The following is a 5023-nucleotide window of genomic DNA, read 5'->3' as shown; positions in this document are numbered from 1 at the left end:
ACCTTTCCTTGACTTTTTACAATAATGAACTAATACTGTATTTATCCTTCTGTGATTGACTATTTCACTCAGCATAATGTCCTCCAAGTTCATCCATGTTATGCGGTGTTTTGCAGATTCTACATTATTCTTTAGTGTTGCATAGTATTCCATCGTGTGTATGTACCATAGTTTGGTTATCCATTCTTTTGTTGATGGGCACCTAGGTTGTTTCCATCTTTTTGCTATTGTAAATAATGCTGTGATGAACATGGGTGTTCATGTATCTTTTCTTGTCCTAGCTCTCACTTCCTTAGGATATATACCTAGTAATGGGATTGCTGGATGAAATGGTATTTCTAATTCCAGCTTTTTAAGGAATCACTATACTGTTTTCCACAGTGGTTCTATCATTTTTCAGTCCCACCAGCAGTGTATGAGAGTCCCAATCTTTCCACATCCTCACCAGCATTTTTTATTTTCTGTCTTGTTGAACTTAGCCATTAGTGCTGGGGTGAGATGGTGTCTCATTGTTGTTTTGATTTGCATCTCTCTGATGGCTAATGATTGTCAGTATTTCTTCATGTATTTACTGGCCGCCTGAATATCCTCTTTGGTGGAGTGTCTATTCATGTCTCCTGCCCATTTTTGTTGTTGAGGTGTTGAAGTTTTCTATAAATTTTAGAGATAAGTCCCTTGTCAGATATGTAATTCTCAATAAGTATGAATTTGTTGCTGTCATTTTGTTATGTGCTTTTTCATGGTGTTGATTTCTTTGTTCCATAAAATTTTCTGTGCTGAGCTCAATTTGTTTATGAATCGTTTTATCACTTCCTTCATTGCTATTGTTTAAGTATTTGCTAAATATTTGTGCTGGTCCTCTTTTTTTATTTTGACGTGAAGGTTTATCATTTTTCTTTGAGGTTACCCTGTTATTTATAATTTTGTTCCCAAGTTTAGAACAGTCCATTCTATCTTGAAATTGTCTTGACTTTCCTACCATTTAGAAGTTCTGTAACTACACTATTTCTCCCCTCTTTTTGGTCTGCAGTTGTCCTGATTTGTCAGTTGATATCTCTGGTTGTCTGTTCATAATTTTGTAGGCTTGTTTACTTTGGATATGTCTCTAACTGTGTTGGTTTCTAGGTTATGTCATCATGTGTGTTAATGGTCAGTGGTTGTTTGCTGTTATTGGTTCTCTGTCCAAAGGACTTCCTTCAGCATCTCTTGTAAGGTTGGTCTGGTTTTAACAAATTCCCTTAATTTCTGCTTATCTGGAAATGTCCTAATTTCACCATCATATTTCAGGGACAACTGTATGGCATATATAATTCTTGGTTGGAAATTTTTCTCTTTCAGGATTGTATATATAACATCCCATTGTCTTCTTGCCTGCATGATTTCTGCTGAGAAATCAGAGCTTAGTCTTATTGGTTGCCCCTTGTAGGTAACTTTTCGTTTTTCCTGTGCTGCTGTCAGGATTCTTTCTTTGTCTTTGGTTTTGGTGAGTTTGATAATGATACATCTTGGTGATTTTCTTTTGGGATCTATCCTTTGGGGTTTGTTGAACTTCTTGAATAGATATAGTCTCATTTTTCATCATACCAGGAAAATTATCTTACAACAAATTTTCAACAATTTTTTTCTGTGGTTTTCTTTGTCTCTTCCTGTTCTGGGATTCCTATTACATGTAAGTTATTCCTTTTGATGGTATCCCACATGAACCTTAGGCTTTCTTCATTTTGTTTTGATCTTTTTTCTGACTGATCACTTTCCAAAGAAGTATTGTCTTAAATCTCATTAATTCTGTCTTTCATTGATTCCATTCTACTCCTCTGCCCTTTCAATGTCTTGATTATTTATGAAAATTTAGTATTAATCTTCTGGATTTCTGTCTGTAGATTTAGTATCATTTCTAATTTTTCATTTATTTTGTCATTTTGTTCTTGTACTGTCTTTTGAAATTTTTCTAGGGTTTTCTGTGTTTTCCTTAATTTTGTCAGTGTTTTCCTTGATCTGCCTCTCAATTCATTGAAGTACCTAAATATGTTATGTTGTTGTTATGTGCTGTCGAATCAGACTCGACTCATAGTGACCCCTCCTTGGGTGTCTGAGGCAGTATCGCTACGGAAGTAGATTGCCCAACCTTCCTTCTGAGGAGTGGCTGGTGAATTTGAACCACCAGCCTTCTGGTTTCTTTTGAATTCCTTATCAGGGAGTTCCAATGCTGCATCTTCCTTAGGGATGGGTTTTAGGTCTATATTCTGGTCCCTTGTTTCTCCTGCTTTATCTTGCTTCTTTGTGATGTTCTGTTGTCTCCAAGGCATTATGACATTTTTGTGTTTATATTTAATTGGTGATTGTATGTTGGAATGACTTGCCCATGATTTTCATTTTCTTTGTTTTGTTTGGATGTTATATACATAAGCAGAATACTGTACTGTGCTTCTCTATTTGCTAGTTGGCAGCACTTACATACTCACCACCTGACTCCTTTCCTGTATGTCCCTGTCATCCTTGGCAAACAGAGCATATTATTAGGTCCCTGGAATCCGAATGAGAATGCTATCACTTTAAAATCCAAACTGGCTGCTGCTTGTAAACATTCAAAATTGTTGCACCCTCATTCACTTTAAATATCCAAAAGCCCACCGCTTGGAAACATTCAAAATGGCTGTGCCCTCAGTCACTTTATCTAAAATGGTTGCCTCTTATAAACATTCAATCAAAATGGCTGCATCCTCCAGACAGCTACAGCTCAAGTTGTTTCTCTCCTTGCTGTTTCCCTTCCTAGTCATAGGCCACCAGTGCAGTAGTCCATGCAGCCCTTGGTGACCAGGGCTGATCTTTAGGTCAATTCTCAGGTCCCAACACCACTTGGAAATATTTGGGCTGTTGGTCCCGTCAGAGTAGCTGACAGTCCACTGCTCTGACCATCTCCATACTCACTATTTTCATTCAGGTTTTTCCACTAGTTGGTGCCTAATCCACTTCTGTATACTTCCTTTCAAAGCTCAGGGCTCCAAGATTATCTTCTGTATCTCTGACAATTGGTGTCTCTTTTCTTTGTTGAAGATGGTCTGTGTAGCTTGTCTGCCTATTCCGCCATCTTACTGGAAGTCCTGTTGTAAGGATTTTTGTTTTCTTCATATTGAGACGTAATCCATACTGCAGACTGTATTCTTCAATCTTCATCAGTAAGTGCTTCAAGTCATCCTCACTTTCAGCAAGCAAAGTTGTGTCATCAGCGTATCACAGGTTGTCAATAATTTGTTCCTCCAATTTTGATGCCATGTTCTTCTTCATATAGTCCAGGTTCTCAGATTTTGCTTAGCTTATAGATTGAATTAGTATGGTGAAAGAATATAACCCTGACACACTCCTTTCTTAATTTTAAACCACACAGTGTTCCCTTGTTCTGTTCGAACAACAGCCTCCTGATCTAAGTACAGGTTCCTCATGAGTATAATTAAGTGTTCTGGAATTCCCATTCTTCTCAATGTTATCCACAATTTGTTATGATCCACACAATCAAAGGTTTTTGCATAGTCAATAGAACACAAATAAACACATTCGTGGGATCACCTTTCTTTGGAATGGGTACAAATATGGATTTCTTCCAGTCAATTGGCCAGGTGGCTGTTTTCCAAATCTCTTGGCATAACCAAATAAGGGCCTCCAGTATGGCATCCATTTGTTGAAACATCTCAGTGGGTATTCCATCAATTTCTGGAACCTTGTTCTTTGCCAATTCCTTCAGTGCAGCTTCGACTTCTTCATTTAATACCATTGGTTCTTCATCATATGCCACCTCCTGAAATGGTTAAGCATCAACCACTTCTTGGTAGAGTGACTCTGCATATTCCTTCCATCTTCTTTTGATGCTTCCCGCATCTTTCAATATTTTGCCCATAGAATCTTTCAGTATTGCAACTTGAGGCTTAATTTTTTTCCTCAGTTCCTTCAGCTTGAGAAAAGCCAAGTGTGTTCTTCCCTTTTAGTTTTCTAACTCCAGATCTTTGTACATTTCATTATAGTAATTGGCTTTGTCTGCTCGAGCTGCTCTTCAAAATCTTCTGTTCAGCTCTTTTATCTTGTCATTTCTTCCATTTGCTTTAGCTACTCTCCATTCAAGGGAAAATTTCAGAGTCTCTAGTGACATCCATTTTGGTCTTTTCTTCTTTTCTCATCTTTTTAATGATCTCTTGCTTCCTTCATGGATGATGTTCTTGATGTCATCCCACAATTTTTCTGGTTTTTGGTCATTGGTGTTCAATACATCAAATTTATTCTTTAGATGGTCTCTAAATTCGGGAGGGATATATTCAAGATCATATTTTGGCTCTCATGGACTTGTTTTAATTGTCTTCAACTTCCATTTGAACTTGCAAATGAGTAGTCAATGGTCTGTTCCACAATCAGCTCCTGGCCTTGTTTTGGCTAAAGATATTGACCTTTCCCATTGCCTCTTGCCACAGATGTAGTCAATCTGATTCCTGTGTATTCCATCAGGTGAAGTCCATGTATATAGCCACCATTTGTGTTGTTGAAAAAATGTATTTGCAATGAATAAGTTGTTGGTCTTGCAAAATTCTATCATGCGATCTCCAGCATTATTTCTGCCATCAAGGCCAAATTTTCCAACTACTGGTGATTCTTCTTTGTTTCCAACTTTTGCGTTCCAGTCACCAATGATAATTAACACATCTTGATTGCACATTCAGTCAATGTCAGACTGTTGAAGTCGATAAAAATCTTCAATTTCCTTATCTTTGGCTTTGGTGGTTCGTGCATAAATTTGAATAACAGTCATATTAAGTGGTCTTCCTTGTAGGCATATGGATATTATCCTATCACTGACAGCATTGTACTTCAGGACAGCTCTTGAAGCATCCTTTGTGATGATGAATGCCATGCCGTTCCTCTTCAAATTGTCATTCCCAGCATAGTAGATCATATGGTTGTCTGATTCAAAATGGCCAAAACCAGTCCATTTCCACTCACTAATGCCTAGGATATCAATCTTTATGCATTCCATTTCATT

This window comes from Orycteropus afer, unplaced genomic scaffold (genome assembly GCF_000298275.1).
Source record: "Orycteropus afer afer isolate SDZICR_OR568_19922 unplaced genomic scaffold, OryAfe1.0 scaffold00393, whole genome shotgun sequence".
Taxonomy (NCBI): domain Eukaryota; kingdom Metazoa; phylum Chordata; class Mammalia; order Tubulidentata; family Orycteropodidae; genus Orycteropus; species Orycteropus afer.
The sequence above is the reverse complement of the archived record's forward strand: the minus strand, read 5'-3'. Positions refer to the sequence as shown.